This window comes from Eschrichtius robustus, chromosome 5 (assembly GCF_028021215.1).
Source record: "Eschrichtius robustus isolate mEscRob2 chromosome 5, mEscRob2.pri, whole genome shotgun sequence".
NCBI lineage: Eukaryota > Metazoa > Chordata > Mammalia > Artiodactyla > Eschrichtiidae > Eschrichtius > Eschrichtius robustus.
This window is the reverse complement of record NC_090828.1, coordinates 14766607-14785108: the sequence shown is the minus strand read 5'-3', so window position 1 is coordinate 14785108 and position 18502 is coordinate 14766607. Positions and strand designations below refer to the sequence as shown.

Sequence of the window (18502 nt, the reverse complement as noted above, 5' to 3'; positions counted from 1 at the left end):
AGCAATTAGAGAAAGAAGAACAAAAAACCCCAAAGTTGGCAGAAGGAAAGAAATCATAAAGATAGGATCAGAAATAAATGAAAAAGAAATGAAAGAAACGATAGCAAAAAACAGGAAAACAGAAGCTGGTTCTTTGAGAAGTTAAACAAAATTGATAAACCATTAGCCAGACTCATCAAGAAAAACAGGGAGAAGACTCAAATCAATAGAATTAGAAATGAAAAAGGAGAAATAACAACGTGACACTGCAGAAATACAAAGGATCATGAGAGATTACTACAAGAAACTCTATGTCAATAAAATGGACAACCTGGAAGAAATGGACAAATTTTTAGAAAAGCACAACCTTCCGAGACTGAACCAGGAAGAAATAGAAAATATAAACAGACCAATCACAAGCACTGAAATTGAAACTGTGATTAAAACTCTTCCAACAAACAAAAATCCAGGACCAGATGGCTTCAAAGGAGAATTCTATCAAACATTTAGAGAAGAGCTAACACCTATACTTCTCAAACTCTTCCAAAATACAGCTGATGGAGGAACACTCCAAAACTCATTCTACGAGGCCACCATCACCCTGATACCAAAACCAGACAAAGATGTCACAAAAAAAGAAAACTACAGACCAATATCACTGATGAACATAGATGCAAATACCCTCAACAAAATACTAGCAAACAGAATCCAACAGTCCATTCAAAGGATCATACACCATGATGAAGTGGGGTTTATCCCAGGAATGCAAGGATCCTTCAATATACACAAATGAATCAACGTGATAAATCATATTAACAAACTGAAAGACAAAAACCATATGATCATCTCAATAGATGTAGAAAAAGCTTTCGACAAAATTCAACACTCATTTATAATAAAAACCCTCCAGAAAGTAGGCATAGATGGAACTTACCTCAACATAGTAAAGGTCATATATGACAAACCCACAGCAAACATCGTTCTCAATGGTGAAAAACTGAAACCATTTTCACTAAGATCAGGAACAAGACAAGGTTGCCCACTCTCACCACTATTATTCAACATAGGGTTGGGAGTTGTAGTCACAGCAAACAGAGAAGAAAAAGAAATAAAAGGAATCCAAATCGGAAAAGAAGAAGTAAAGCTGTCACTGTTTGCAGATGACATGATGCTATACATAGAGAATCCTAAAGATGCTACTAGAAAACTACTAGAGCTAATCAATGAATTTGGTAAAGTAGCAGGATACAAAATTAATGTACAGAAATCTCTTGCATTCCTATACACTAATGATGAAAAATCTGAAAGCGAAATTAAGGAAACACTCTCATTTACCATTGCAACAAAAAGAACAAAATACCTAGGAATAAACTTACCTAAGGAGACAAAAGACCTGTATGCAGAAAATTATAAGACACTGATGAAAGAAATTAAAGATGATACAAACAGATGGAGAGATATACCATGTTCTTGGATTGGAAGAATCAACATTGTGAAAATGACTATACTACCCAAAGCAATCTACAGATTCAAATGCAATCCCTATCAAACTACCACTGGCATTTTTCACAGAACAAGAACAAAAAATTTCACAATTTGTATGGAAACACAAAAGACCCTGAATAGCCAAAGCAATCTTGAGAAAGAAAAATGGAGCTGGAGGAATCAGTCTCCCTGACTTCAGACTATACTACAAAGCTACAGTAATCAAGACAGTATGGTACTGGCACAAAAAAAGAAATATAGATCAATGGAACAGGATAGAGAGCCCAGAGATAAACCCACGCACATTTGGTCAACTTATTTTTTGGTAAAGGAAGCAAGAATATACAATGGAGAAAAGACAGCCTCTTCAATAAGTGGTGCTGGGAAAACTGGACAGCTACATGTCAAAGAATGAAATTAGAATACTCCCTAACACCATACACAAAAATAAACTCAAAATGGATTAAAGACCTAAATGTAAGGCCAGACAGTATAAAACTCTTAGAGGAAAACGTAGGCAGAACCCTCTATGACATAAACCACAGCAAGATCCTTTTTGACCCGCTTACTAGAGAAATGGAAATAAAAACAAAAATAAACAAATGGGACCCAATGAAACTTAAAATATTTTGCACAGCAAAGGAAACCATAAACAAGATGAAAAGACAATCCTCAGAATGGCAGAAAATATTTGCAAACAAAGCAACTGACAAAGGATTAATCTCCAAAATTTACAAGCAGCTCATGCAGCTTAACATCAAAAAAACAAACAACCCAATCCAAAAATGGGCAGAAGACCTAAATAGACATTTCTCCAAAGAAGATAGACTGATTTGCAAGAAACACATGAAAGGATGCTCAACATCACTAATCATTAGAGAAATGCAAATCAAAACTACAATGAGGTATCGCCTCACACAAGTCGGAATGGCCATCATCAAAAAATCTACAAACAATAAATGCTGGAGAGGGTGTGGAGAAAAGGGAACCCTCTTGCACTGTTGGTGGGAATGTAAATTGATACAAGCACTATGGAGAACAGTATGAAGTCTCCTTAAAAAACTAAAAATAAAACTACCAAATGACCCAGCAATCCCACTACTGGGCATATACCCTGAGAAAACCATAATTCAAAAGGACTCATGAACCACAATGTTCATTGCAGCTCTATTTACAATAGCCAGGACATGGAAGCAACCTAAGTGTCCATCAACAGATGAATGGATAAAGAAGATGTGGCACATATATTAAATGGAATATTACTCAGCCATGAAAAGAAATGAAATTGAGTTATTTGTAGTGAGGTGGATGGACCTAGAGACTGTCATACAGAGTGAAGTAAGTCAGAAAGAGAAAAACAAATACCGTATGCTAACACATATATATGGAATGTAAAAAAAAAAATTGGTTCTGAAGAACCTAGGGGCAGGACAGGACTAGAGACACAGACGTAGAGAATGGACTTGAGGACACGGGGAGGAGGAAGGGTAAACTGGGACGAAGTGAGAGAATGGCATGGACATATATCCACTACCAAATGTAAAACAGATAGCTAGTGGGAAGCAGCCGCATAGCACAGGGAGATCTGCTCGGTGCTTTGTGTCCACCTAGAGTGGTGGAATAGGGAGGGTGGGAGGAAGACACAAGAGGGAGGAGATATGGGGATATATGTATATGTATAGCTGATTCGCTTGGTTATACAGCAGAAACTAACACACCATTTTAAAGCAATTATACTCCAATAAAGGTGTTAAAAATAAATAAATAAATAAAAAATTTTAAAAAGGTACTAAATGCAGAGTATAATTTCCATAGGTAAAAAATGTCATTAGTACCAGTTATTAGTTCATCTATTTTAGTAAAATGATTCTCCTTAGAAACTGATTTTCCTTTGTTAAACGTGCTGAACCCAAATAAAATTGAGGGCTTGTAATTACCAGGAGAAGGAAAGATCAGCTGCATTCATACTGTTCCATAGGCTGTCCTTTTCATTTCTTCCTTGTGAATCATATGAACTTTAGTGCGATCTCACACCCATGTTTTTCATTAAGGAACAGCTGATGCATTTAGCTTTCCTTTTATGACTCGGTCTAGAGAACACTATGATCTGGCCCCTGGGGTTTCGAAATAAACAAACTACTTTCTCATCAATATTGAGATAACCTCAGAGAAGCTGAGAGATAGGTTTTACTCAGCATAGGAAAAAACCAGTACATTTTACAAAAACATATATATATATATATATATATATATATATATATACATATATATACACACATACATACATATACAGCACGGTGATAGAAGTTGTCTGCCAAGATGTGTGACACAACACCCACCTGGGCTTGCAGGTCAGGAGGGTAATTTTCTCTGACACAGCATCTTCCAGGGTCAACTCTGAGAGGGAGGCTAAGGACTGATTTATCACCTGCATTGGGAGTACTGATTCCCACTGCTCTCCCGATTCAGGCAGTAAATCACCTATACGTTTTGTACCCACATTATCATCTGAGGCACAATTTGATTCTAACTACAAGGTGAGCAATACTCAGGACTCTGTGGGGCTGAGGGGCCGGGATCTGTCTCCTTCACTGGTGGGGCAACATATGTATAGCCCCCCATCCCCATAACCATCTATATACTTTCCCTTTATTTCACAGTCTTGCTTTTCCTAAAATATTCTCAACATAGCCTTCCCTGTTGAGTTAACACATTACTCTTTTTTTAAATAGCTTTATTGAGGTACAATTGATATACAAAAAACTGTGTATATTTAATGTATACAACCTGATGAGTTTAGACATATGCATATACGTGTGAGACCATCACTACAATTAAGGTAATAAACATATCCCTCACCTTCAAAAGACTCCTCCTGCCCCTGTGTGGTTTTTTCTTTGTTGTTATTGTGTGTGTGTGTGTGTGTGGTAAATACACTTAACATGAGATCTACTCTCTTAACAAAAGTTTTAAGTGCACAATACAGTGTTGTTAACTTTAGACAACATATTATTATAAAAATATTGTTGAAAAGGAGCTACATTTGCAGAGTGTGCTCAAGGAGAAAGACTGTTTATCCTGCTCTTCCCCTAGCAGTGCTTCTTCTTGTCATTAACAGATTTTAAATGGTCACTAAATCATGTCATCACTGTCCTAAAGAAAGAGAAACTATAGGATGTATTCTTTAAAATGACTTTGTATGGACTCTTGGAACAAACTGAGATCTAAGCTATATGGACCCAAAGTCTTATCCTTTCCCAGAGGTTATTTCTTACCCCTAAATGACATTCATTCAGATGAAGAAGGCAGGGTTTTTTGTTCATTACAAACAAGTACAAATACTGTTAGAAAATATGTCCCAATCTATTCTTAGCACCTTTTGAAGTCTCTCAATTTCATAAAATCTAGCACACATTGTTTCTACTCTTTCCTTGTCATTCAACCAAATTTTCTCTAAGGTCTCCTTCTCCAACACAGGAAATGGAGATTGACTCAGTCTGCACACACATACCAAACTAATGTCTTTATCATCCTGACTACAATACAAGAATGAATTCAAGTCATCTACGTCTCAGACTCCTGCCTCTGTGTTTTGAATCCAGCCACCTTGTCCTCTTAGGAATGGCTTTATTATCCCATCTCAACAACTAGCCCTTCTCGCTGGTAGAGGGGCATTAAGATGTGACAGGGGAGGAAATTATTGTTTTGGTGCAGAAGCTAAATCCAGGAAAGAGAGGGATAATTGTCAGGTAACTTGAGGTAGGTAACAATTGAAAGGGAGTGGATTTTTGACTCAGTTGTAAAACTTGACCTCAATTATGGGAAAATTTCACATCAGTTCCAAGCACAAAGTTAGTTTACTTGGATTGTGTTAGAGGCAGAAAAGGGGATGTGAAAGTTAGAGAAAGTTTAAAGGAGGACAAGTATGTAAGAAAGGAAAATGAGGAGAAAGAGCCTGAACCATTCAGTTAATGTTTAATGATAACTCATGGTGCAGCCCATGAGTCACTTAATATATTGTTGAAAGAAAATGAAGATGCATTTAGATACCTCCCTACCTAGTTAAAAAGAACATAAGGTACTTTGGAGTTCATCATGAGACATCTTGCGTGGATATGATGAACAAAGATGAGTTATGACTCAGTGACTAACTAGAGGAAATGAGTCATAAGATGGAGCCTGTAGCTGTTTGAGCTTCTGCACCAAAATCAGCCAATATGACATTCAGTTTGTAAACTTACTGAACACTATTACTATTGTTAATATATTCATTTATCAACATAACATGCATTTCTTGATCCTGTAACTTGAGATCCAACTTTATAATGAAGTTTTCTCTCAAGAGCCAAGAGATTTTTATTTTCTTTTGTTTTTTTTTCCAAGTAAACATCTGCATTGATCATGGAATTTATTCAAATTACAGGAAACTCATAAATACAATGAAATAATCTATGCTCTCTTCCTGTGGGGCATAAAAATTCATATGTATTAAAAAGAAGCCAATCATGGCAGCTATGTCACAGCCGCATCATAAAATATACAACCTCAGGGTCTAGAAAATGATTCATAATTTATCCAATGAAATACAAAATACTAAATTTTTCATGTTAAAGGAAAAGATGGTCTTAAATTTCTGCTGCATTTGGTTCTCTTATATTCATCCAAACACTTGGATTCGTATTCATAACGAATAAACATCTCTTTTTAAAGCAAAGTGAGACCCTGAAGATAGAACATATTTTCTTTTTTCCAGCTTTATTGAAGTATAATTGACAAATAGGATTGTACATAAAGTGTACAACTTGAGGAATTGATAAATATGTATTATGTATCAATAGCCATAATCAAGTTAACACAAACACCCCCACACAAATCTATGCTGTGTGTGTGTGTGTGTGTGTGTGGTGAGAATGTTTAAGATCTACTCTCTTAGCAAATTTCAAGTATACAGTACAATATTATTAACAATAGTAACCATGCTGTACATTACATCTCCAGAACTTATTCATAACTGGAAGTCTGTACGCTTTGACCAACATCTCCCCACTTCCTCTCCCTCACCTCTGACAACCACCGTTCTACTCTGCTTTATGAGCTTGACCTTTTTTTAAGATTCCATATATGAATGTGATCATATAGTATTTGTCTTTCTCTGTCTGGCTTATTTCACTTATAATGTGCTCCAGGTTTATACATGTTGTCACAAATGGCAGATTTGTTTTTTTCCTGGCTAAATAATATTTCATTGTATATATTATACCACATTTTCTTTATCCATTCATCTGTCAAGACAATGAGGTTATTTCCATATCTTGGTTATGTATAATGCTGCAACGAACACAGAAGTGCATGTTTTCTTCACATATAAACTCAGAAGTGAGTTTGCTGGATCTTATGGTTGTTATATTTTTTTATCTTTTGAGGAACCTCTGTACTGTTTTCCATTATTGTTGCACCAGTTTACATTCCCACCAACAGTGCACAAGGGTTCCCTTTTCTCCACGTCCTCGACAACACTTGCTTATTTCTTGGTTTTTTTATAACAGCCGTCCTAACAGGTGTGAGGTGATATCTCATTGTGGTTTTGATTTGTATTTCCCTAACGATTAGTGATGTTGAGCACATTGTTATGTATGTGTTGGCCATTTTTATGTCTTCTTTTGAGAAATGTCTATTCAGGTTATTTGCCAATTTGGATTACTTGGGGTTTTTGTTTGTTTGTTTGTTTTGCTATTGAGTTTGAGCGCCTTATACATTTTAGATATTAACCCCTTAACAGATGTATGGTTTGCAAATATTCTCTCCTATTCTATAGGTTGTCTTTAAATTTTGTTGATTGTTTCCTTTGCTGTGCAGAAGCTTTTAAGTTTGATATAGTCTCACTTTATTTTTGCTTTTGCTGCCTATGTCAAGGATATTTATCCCTATGTTTTCTTCTGGGATTTTTATGGTTTCAGTCTTACATTTAAGTCTTTAATTCGTTATGAGTTAATTTTTGTGAGTGGTATAAGATAGGGGTCCAGTTTCATTCTTCAGCATATGGCTGTCCAGTTTTCCTAACACCATTTATTGCAGAGACTGTCCTTTTCCCATTGTGTGTTCTTGGAGCTCTTGTCAAAGATTAGTTGACCATGTATGGGGTTTTATTTCCGGGCTCTCTATTCTGTTCCATTGACCTATGTGTCTGTTTTTAATCCTGGTACCATACTGTTTTAATTACTATAGCTTTGTAATATAGTTTAAAATCAAGTGTGATGCCTCCAGCTTTGTTCCTCTACCTCAAGATTGCTTTGGCTATCCAGGGTCTTTGTGGTTCCATATGAGTTTTAGAACTATTTTTTCTATTTCTATGAAAAATGCCATTGGGATTTTGATAGGGATTTCATGAAATCTCTAGATTGCTTTGTGTAGTATGGATATTTTAACAATATTAATTCTTCCAGCCATGAATGCAGGAAATCTTTCCACTTATTTTTGTCTTTTCCAATTTCTTTTATCCATGTTCTACTTTCCAGTGTAAGGTTTTTCACTTCCTTTGTTAAATTTATTCCTAAGTATTTCATTCTTTTTGATGATATTGATGAGGTTGTTTTCTTAATTTCCCTTTCAGATAACTCATTGTTAGTATATAGAAACACAACTGGTTTTATATATTTACTTTGTATCCTGCAACTTTACTGAATTTATTAGCCCTAACAGTTTTTTGGTGGAATCTTTGGGGTTTTCTATATATAAGATCATGTCATCTGCAAACAGAGACAATTTCACTTCTTCCTTTCCTATTTGGATGCTTTTTATTTCTTTGTCTTGCCTAATTGCTCTAGCTAGGACTTACAGCACTGTGTGAGTAAATGTGGTGAGAGTGGGCACCTTTGTCTTGTTCCTGATCTTAGAGGAAATGTTTTCAACATTTCACTGTTGAGTGAGCTTTTCATATGTGGACTTTATTATGTTGAGGTACATTCCTTCTATACCTAATTTGTTGAATTTCTATCATGAAAGGATGTTGAATTTTGTCAAATGCTTTTTTCTGCATCTATTGAAATGATCATATGATTTTTGCCTTTTATACTGTTAATGTTGTATATTATCAAATTTATTGATCTGCTTATATAGAATCATCCCTGTATCCCAAGCACAAATCCCACTTGATTATGGTGTTTAATCCTTTCAACATGCTATTGAATCTGTTTTCTAATATTTTGTTAAAGTGTTTTGAATTTATGTTCATCAAAGATATTGCCTGTAATTTTCTTTGCTGGTAATGTCTTTATCTGGCTTTGGTATGATGTTAATGCCAGCCTCATAAAATGAGTTAGGAAGTTTTCCTTCCCCTTCAATTTTTGGAAGTTCAAGACGGATTAGTGTTACTTCTTCTTTAAATTTTTAGTAAAATTCACCCAGGAAGCCATCTGATCCTGGGCTTTTCTTTGTTTGGAGACCTTTAATTACTGATTTGATCTTACTAGTAATTGGTCTTTTCAGATTTTCTATTTCTTCATGGTTCACTCTTGGTAGGTTGTATGTTTCTAGGAATTTTTCCATTTCTTCTAGGTTATCCAATTTGTTGGTGTGTAATTGTTCATAGCAGTCTCTTATGATCCTTTGTATTTCTGTGATATCAGTTATAATATCTCCTCTTTCACTTCTAATTTTATTTATTTGAGTCATCTCTCCTTTTTTCTCAGTTTAGCTACAGGTTTGTCAACTTTATTTTTTTTAAAAACAGCACTTAGTTTTGCTGACCTTTTCTGCTGTTTTTCTAGTCTGTATTTCATTTATTTCTGCTCTGATCTTTATTATTTCCTTCCTTCCGCTAATTTTGGGCTTAGTGTATTCTTCTTTTTCTAGTTCCTCAAGATGTAAATGTAGCTTGTTTATCTGAGATCTTTATTTTCTCTTAATGTAAGCATTTTTCACTATAAACTTCCGTCTTATAACTGCTTTTGCTGTGTTTCATAAGTTTTGGTATGTTGTGTTTCCATTTTTCTTTTTTTAAGATACTTTTCGATTTTCCTTTTGATTTCTTCTTTGAATCTTTGTTCAGAAGGGTGCTATTTAATTCCACATATCTGTGAATTTTCCAGTTTTCCTCCTGATTTCTAGTTTTATGCAATTGTGATCAGAAAACAGACCTGATATTTCCATCTTCTTAAATTCGTTAAGTCTTGTTTTGTGACCTAAAATACGGTGTATCCTGGAGAATGTTCTCTGTGTGTTCAAGAAAAACGTATATTAATGTTACTGTTGAATGGAATGTTCTGTAATGTCTGCTAGGTCCATTTGGCCTAAGTGTAGTTCAAGACCAGTGTTTCCTTACTGAGTTTTTGTCTAGATGATCTATCCATTGTTGACAGTAGGGTATTTAAGTCCCCTGCTATTATTGCATCACTGTCTATTTTTATCTTCAGATTTGTTAGCATTTGCTTAATATATTTGGGTACTCTAATGTTTAGTGCATATGTATTTACAATTTTTGTATCCTGTTGTGGAATTGACACCTCTGTCATTATGTAATAACCTGTTCTGTCTTTTGTTACAACTTTTTATTTAAAGGCCATTTTTCCAATATAAGTATAGCTACCCCTACTCTCTTTTAGTTTCCATTTACATAGAATATATTTTTCCATCCCTTCACTTTCACCCAATGTCTGTTCTTCTTTTTTTTTTTTTTTTAAATCTTTGGCATCTAGAACTAGGTGAATAATTCTTTTTTTTTTTTTTTTAAACTTTGGGTTATTTATTTATTTATTTATTTATTTATTTATTTATTTATGGCTGTGTTGGGTCTTTGTTTCTGTGCGAGGGCTTTCTCCAGTTGCGGCAAGTGGGGGCCACTCCTCATCACGGTGAGTGGGCCTCTCATCATCACGGCCTCTCTTGTTGTGGAGCACAGGCTCCAGACGCGCAGGCTCAGTAATTGTGGCTCACGGGCCCGGTTGCTCTGTAGCATGTGGGATCTTCCCAGACCAGGGCCCGAACCCGTGTCCCCTGCATTGGCAGGCAGACTCCCAACCACTCCGCCACCAGGGAAGCCCCAATGTCTGTTCATAAAGGTGAAGTGAGTCTTGCAGGCAACATATAGTTGGGTCCTTTTTAAATCCATTCAGCCATTCTCTGTGTTTTGACTGGATAAATAATTTATTTACATTTAAAGTAATTATTGATACGTAAGGACTTACTATAGTCACTTGTTATTATCCTTGTCTTGTTATTTGTCTTCTTGGCTTCAATATGCAACATCATATATTGAATATATATAATTTATTTAAAATATTTGATCAATCTTCATTACCTAAAGATGTTGGCAGGATGTACAAATTACTTTTGATAGGTAGAAAATCAAATAGCTGCTCAAGATTTTTATTTTCCATTCCTGATCTCCATGGCTTGACATCTCCTGAGAAATGTAACCTCATCTGGTGTAGAAAAAAAAAAATGATAATGACCCAAAGATTCACTAATTTAAATCAGGAATTGGCAAATTGGCATTTTCTATAAGTGATCAGATAGTAAATATCTTAAGTTTAGTGGGTTTTACAAGCCTCTGTCACAGCCTCTGTCACAACTTCTCCGCTGTTGTAACACAAAAGCAGCCATAGACTGTATTTAAAAGAATGGACCTTGCTGTGTTCCAATAAAACTTTATCTACAAAAACATGTGGTAAGTCAAATATGGCCCATAGACATAGTTTTTCTGACCACTTATCTAAATTATCACAGGTGATTTTACATGTCCTACTCTTCATTAATCAGGTAGTAATGAGAAAATGAAAAATATAAAACAGTAAAATTTAGTCATGAAAATAATCCATAGGACTTTAATTCTCAGAGAATAACATGACAAACATCTTTTCCTCCATATTTAACTGATAGTAATGTCTTGAACTAGTAGATGGGTTCAAAGTATACTTTGGCAAGAGAAGCAACAGCAAATAGGACTCACTAATGTGAAAGAGGAATCAGTGATGACTCCAAACTTTTCAGCATAAGTAAATGGTGATGCCATTTATTAAAATAAGAAAGACTAGGTAGGAATATACTTGTGGCTGGGGTTAGAATTAAAATTCTAGATTGGAATGTTGATTTTGAAATGTCTATAAAACATCAAAGTAGAACTGCCAGGTAGGCTGTTGAATGTACTCAGAGAAGAGGTTTTTGACTAAAATAAATTTGGGAGTCATCAACTCATTGATGGCATTTAAAGACATAGAAATGGATGAAATTAGGCAGAGGATGTAAAAAGAGAAAGCAAGACAAGGAAAGATCTTGATGTACTTTCTGAATCATCCAAGAAAGAACTAATCACGTTCAGCATAGTTAACCAGTGCTAAGAGGATTTTATTGTACTCTCAATCTTGGTGAATCTATAATATGTGAGTGGCAATAAACCCACTTTTTTATTCCCCAAATCATTTTTTTTCAAATTTATTGAATCACATAACCTTTTTCCAAGAACTGTCTTGGTGTACATGTTCATCTAAACAAAATTTGGGAAATGCTTATAATTGTGATTAGTGTAATATATTTAATATAGCTTTTTTTTTTTTTTTAGTCACACAGTGCAGTATGCAGGAGCTTAGTTCCCCGACCAGGGATTGAACCCATGCCCCCTGCAGTGTAAGTGCAGAGCCCTAACCACTGGACCACCAGGGAATTTCCATAGTATAACATTTTTTAATAAATTCATTGTCTTATACACATCACCTATTTTTTTCTAGTCAAAGGGATAATACTAGCCTTCCCAGCATGAAGAAAAGCTGCTGATTTCAAATAATCTCTGCAATTCAGACTTGCACTGCATTTTTATTTCTATCTATATAGCATACTCAATGCACTCCCTCTTTTGGTGTTACCTGCCCAGAGATATAGGTAAATTCCCTGCAGTTTAATAATGTGAAAAGGACAAAAAAGAGTGGATACTTTCTGTCATCTGCTCAAACATTCTACCCTTCACATGTACAAGACCACTCCCTATTTTTAGGAAGGCAATAGGAAAAGGAAAAGTGAATAATAGGTGAGCGAAGAACAAAAATGCTCAAGACAATGAATTTTTTGCAAACAGCCATTCCATTTTCTGGAGAATGGGGAAAGAGGTGGTGTAGTTCTACTTTCAGTATGGTTGAGTGGCTCCTATCAGACCAACCCTCCAGGAAATAACAACTACAAACTCTGCACAAGGTTTAAAACAATTAACTGAAGGTACTGAAGGGTGAACAGAAGCAGGCAGAAAATGGAGTGGGGTCAATACTTGTAAAAAGAGAATGGCACTGGGTAAAATTTTAGTTTTATAACTTTCTGATGGATGGGAGTCTTAAGGATAAAAGAACTGAATTGAAATTTGAGCTGCCACCTATTGCAGGAGAGACAAAAATTTTCAATTTCAGTTCAGCCAAGTTACCAACCTGATTCTTTTTTTAAAAAATCAATATTCTTCAAAGGAACATAACAGAATCAAGAGTTTCTATAACACATTCTTCACAATGTCCAGGATACAATACAAAATTTCTCAACATATAAATAAATAGAAAAACATGGCCCATTCTCAAGAGAAAAGACAATATAATATAGACCAGTCCTGAGATGACTCTGATGTTGACATTAGCAGACTAGGATTTTAAAGCAGCTACTATAATTATGCGCAAGGATGTAAAGGAAAATACTCTCATAGTGTGTAAAAATTAGGACATCTCAGCAGAAAAATAAAAACTATAAAGGAATCAAATATAATTTCTTCACCTAGAACATGTTATATCTGAAATTAAAGTGTTACCAGATGGGCTTAGCATCAGAGTGGAGATGACAGAGGAAAGATCAGCCAACTTAAAACTAGATCAGTGGATGTGACCCCATCTAAAGACGAGTAGAGGGACTTCCCTGGTGGTCCAGTGGTAAGAAATCTGCCTTCCAATGCAGGGGACACGGGTTCAATCCCTGGTCGGGGAACTAAGATCCCACATGCTGTGGGGCAACTACTGAGCTCACACACCTCAATGAGAGAGCCTGCTTTTCACAAACTACAGAGCCCACTCACACTGTAGCCTGCGTGCCACAACAAAGAGACCGTGTGCCACAACTAAGACCCGACGCAGCCAAAAAAATTAATTAAATAAGTAAATAAAATAAATAAATATTTAAAAAAAATAAAGACAAGTAGAAAAGAAGATTGAAAATACGAAAGGAACAGAGCCTCAGGGACTTGTGGGACAATATCAAAAGGCCTACTATATGTGTAATTGGAGTCCCAGAATGAGTGAAGAGAAAGTATGGGGTAGAAAAAATTTTTGAAAAAATTTTCAATTTCAATAGTTGAATTGTTTTCAAATTTGGTCAAAGTAATAAATTTACAGTGAACACCAAGCAGAATTAATGCAAAAAGAACTATTCCTAGACCCATCATAGTCAATCTGGTGAAAACCAAAGAGAAAATCTTAACAGTAGACAAAGAAAAATAACACATTGCACACAAAGGAAAAAGAATCACTGACTTCTCATCAGAAACAATGATTTTTAAAGTGCTGAAATGTTTTTTTTAAATAGTGAATGCAAAATTTTATCTCCAGCAAAATTATCCCTCAAAAATCAAGATCAAATAAGGACATTTTCAAATAAGAGAAAACTAAGATTTCATGGCCTGCAGACCTGCACTGCCAAAAATGCTAAAGTTCTTCAGGCTGAAGGGAATGGAAACCTAAATCTTCAGGAAGAAATAAAGAGTATGAAAATTGAAAAATATATGAAAATATGTAAGAGATTATTTTTCTCTTAAATTTAAAAATACATATGACTATTTAAAGAATCACATTGATCCAAATATTTGAAGATAGAGAGAATTTTTCACTTTTCATCTAAATGTTATCAAGTTTAGATCTTACAAGGTCATCAAATGTGTCCTGGCATGAAACTGACATTTGAATATAATGTAGTTATTATTTTCTGAAATTAAATATATGTTTTCTATCAACATTTACTTGTCACATTCATTCTATTTACATTTTTTTCTCCCCTTTGTAGAGAAATGTGTCTAGAGTTAACAAGCTTAGCAAGCTTCTAGCCTAATAGGATTATTCTCAGAACATCTCTTTTGAAAGGGAGACATTTCTTAATAGACTTTCTTTTAAAGAGATTTCTGAGTTGTGAATCAATGAAGCAATAAATAATGAACAAACTCCTGTGTAGTTAGAACTCCTGGGTCCCAGAACATGTACTTTGTTCATTGACTCTGTTGACATTAAAGTTAAAATAAAGATCGAAACATGTTCAGATAAGGGTAAAATTCTTAGAGGAAAACAATAAAATTTATACCCCCTGGAAAAGAATTATAATGTAAAATTCCTCCAAAAAACAAAGTGTAATTTAAAAATTAAGTTAAAAATGCATTCAAATGCTGGTGGACAGAAGAAGGAAATTATATACTATTTAAAATCTTGAGCAAAACTATCCAAAATAAAGTCATCAAAATCATATTATATTCAGAATCTTTTCCTAGTTTCTAGAGGTAAACAAAAAAAAAATTATTTTCCCAGTTCCTGCATTTGCCTGCTGGACATTTGCTCTGGGTGCTCTAACAATGCCTCAGTATCTATATATCAGCAGTTAAAGTCACCTTCTGTCTTGAAACGTTTTCTCTCCTAACTTCTCACTCCCTAGTTTCACCATTGTCGTTGCCTCTGAAGTCCCAAACTTAAAAATGAGCTTTGGTTTCCTCTTACCTCTCATAAAAGGATTGACCATGTCCTGACTATTTTTTAATTGCAAAGTTTCTCTAAACTAAACTTTTCTTTCCACTGCCCCTGCCTCCAATCTAATTCAGGCTACAGAACATGTCACTTTGGGCCAAGAAACCTGGATTTGGGATTAAAGAATAGAGAGGGAAAAAAGATATCGTCCAGGCCTTAAATTAACTGGTATGTACTGAGCATTTAAATTAATTCATCTAATCTTACTACAACTCTATGAGGGAAACATTATTATTACCCTAACTTTAGAGAAGACTAATATAGAGAGAAATTAAGTAACTTGTCCAGGTAATGCATATATGTACAGTAGGCCTAGACTGAAGTCAAGTCAAAACATAAGTCTTAACCAATACTAGTGTTGCCTTCCAGGGTCAGGTACTCAGGTCATAAGGTAACCTGACGGCATCACCATGCTTTTACTCCAGGACAAGTCCTCTCCAATCAATTAAGTTCAATGTGCCAAAACACGGTAGTCATAGAAATTTGTTCCATGGATCAATACCTGTTTTTTCTGTTATCCTCTCCTTCACCTTCAACTTTAGAGGAAAGATAAAGATGGAATCTATCTAGCTAATTGGCAATATTTTCTTGTGTAAGGGGACCAATCTATCCTATATCCCAGTGGGTTCAGCTTCTGCTGGATTGGCCCTATTTATTTATCGCTTCCCTGCTCTCAGTCGCTAAGGTCCCTCCTATCCAGAGGAAGAAGCATAAGATGCAAACAAATTTTTTTAACTTTTTATGTTATATTGGAGTATAGTTGATTAACAATGTTGTGATAGTTTCAGGTGTACAGCAAAGTTATTCAGTTATACATATACATATATCTATTCTTTTTCAAATTCTTTTTCCATTTAGGTTGTTACATAATATTGAGCAGAGTACAGTATAGGTCCTTGTTGGTTATCCATTTTAAATAAGATGCAAAAATTTTAAAGCAGCTGGAGTTTAAAAGTGTCCCTGCCAGACCTGGAAGAAGATAAAAGAACCGTTGCTACTGAAAACACCAGTACCATCAATAGAAAGCTATTCTTCCATGATCCTGAAGATACAGAAAGAGAAGAGCTGGAGAGGGAGAGGAGAACTTATGGGGCTGCCAAGGCTGCCTCCATAACTGGAAATTTTTCCATTGCCTTTTGGGATGAACTTTCTTAGTATGAAATCCATCTTCAATTGTGCATGAGGCCTGTGGTGGAGGAACTCTCTTCCCCTCTAAATCTGATTATCCTATTAGCACAGATTAGGAAGAGGGTCCCAGAGACTGGGCTAGGATAGCCTGGAGGTCAAGGAGGATTTGCTCCACATGGGAGCCCAGGAGCAGAACATTTCGTCCAGCCATCTATTCATCATCTCCGCAACCAGTGTCTGCAAGCAGCTTTCAGCCAGAGCCACAGCTTAAGGGGCCATACTCCCGGGTGAAATTGGCAGGATCTGAGCTTTTAGCCTGTCAAAATCCATACTGGCTGGCCAAGAACAGAGATTCCTTTTAAAATTGAACATGTCAGCCAAATTAATCCTATTAAACTCTAAATGACCCTCCCTTGAGGAAAGCGCATTAAGAAGATTGTTGCTATATTACAATTCCTTCTCTACCACAGAAATCTTCTTAGGAAAAGAGAATGTTTTGAAATGTCATAGAATGTCAGAGGCAGAGGTAATCTTGAAAGACTATAGACTGCCTTAGTAATCATCCCATCCAACCATTTTATTTTACAAATGCTTGGCATAAGGAGAAAGAAAATTCATCAAAGTATGTGAATCACCTAAGGTATTTGCCTTAACTGAAACATAAAATACATACAATATATCTATAATTTGGTTTATGAAATAAAATAATAAATTCTGATGATTTTAGTCCCTTAAAATAAATCTCAGTATAATCTAATCCAAAGCCTCTTCTAAGGATAACTTGAAATACCACTCCTGTGTTGATGCAAATGTCTCCTCTGGCCAGACTGATCTTCTCTCCACCATTAGAATAAGCCTTACAAAGCATTTCTTTCTGAGCTCTAACCCACTCTTGATCTATTTTCACGGGTTGAGTGCACTGTCTTCTCCCCTGTATCACTATACATATCTTGACTTCCTTCTTCCCTGTGGACTTAATTCTAGGTTGAACTTTTAACATGGCAGAAAGTTCTCAAACTACAGGTTTTGGGCTTCCAGTGTCAATCAGACTTTAGGAAAAACAAGCAAAGTCCAGCATGAGATACACTATTGCCAACTATCACTAATAGTAACATTACGGCTAATATGTAGAGAGTGCTTAGAAAGTGTGAGACAACTTAGTAAGTGAATTACCTCATTATCACGGCACCTGAGTTTATCTGGAGGTTGGTGATATTAAACTCTCCATATTTCCTACAAAGAAAGAGGCTCAGGGACTTCCCTGGTGGCACAGTGGTTAAGAATCTGCCTGCCAATGCAGGGGACATGGGTTCGAGCCCTGGTCCGGGAAGATCCCACATGCCGCGGAGCAACTCAGTGCCTGTGGCACAACTACTGAGCCTGTGCTCTAGAGCCCGTGAGCCACAACTACTGAGCCCACATGCCACAACTACTGAAGCCCACGCACCTAGAGCCTGTGCTCCGCAATAAGAGAAGTCACCACAATGAGAAGCCTGGGCGCCGCAACGAAGAGTAGCCCCTACTTGTCGCAACTACAGAAAGCCTACGTGCAGCAACAAAGACCCAATGCAGTCAAAAATTAATAATTAATTAATAATTAATTTTTAAAAAAGAAAGAGGCTCAGAATTAGGAAATTCTCCCAAGGTCACATAATTAGAAATAGTAGAACCAGAATTTTAATCCTAGCAGTCTGATATCAGAGTCCTCTCTCTTAATCACTATGCAAACCTGCCTATAAGCCTATGATGGACCATAGTGAGAGACAAAGCTGGAAAATAATTTGTGATTAGATTTATTGGGAGGCTTCAAATTTTGTGCTACAGGGCTGAATATAAGAGGGGCACCTAGCCCAGCCTGGGGGGAGTTCCAGGAAAATTTCATAAATGAGTTTCCTTCAGAGCTGAGTGTTGAACAAAAAGTAGGAGTCACACACTATGGCAGAGGTGTTCTCTAATCAGTGGGAAGACCACTGAGGAAAGAATGGAGGTATAAAAGGGTGTGGGGGACTTTTTTTTAACAATTTATTATGATTTGTGTGTCATTTTAAAAATATCAGTCCATTAAACTATGTAGAAATAAGTATGCAAAAAGTTGACAAGACAAAGTATAATTTAGATATGTTTAAGTAGATAGATTATCTGAAATTCTGGATTTTTCAGTCACTTTATTA

The 18502-nt window shown here is 35.7% G+C and overlaps 1 non-coding gene across 1 annotated transcript; it reads right to left on the bottom strand.

Moving 5' to 3' along the window:
• Positions 1-12047: 12047 nt before the first annotated feature.
• TRNAV-UAC (transfer RNA valine (anticodon UAC)) lies at positions 12048-12120 on the bottom strand. The gene has a single exon. It is a non-coding gene; the product is annotated as a tRNA-Val (tRNA).
• Positions 12121-18502: the final 6382 nt, after the last annotated feature.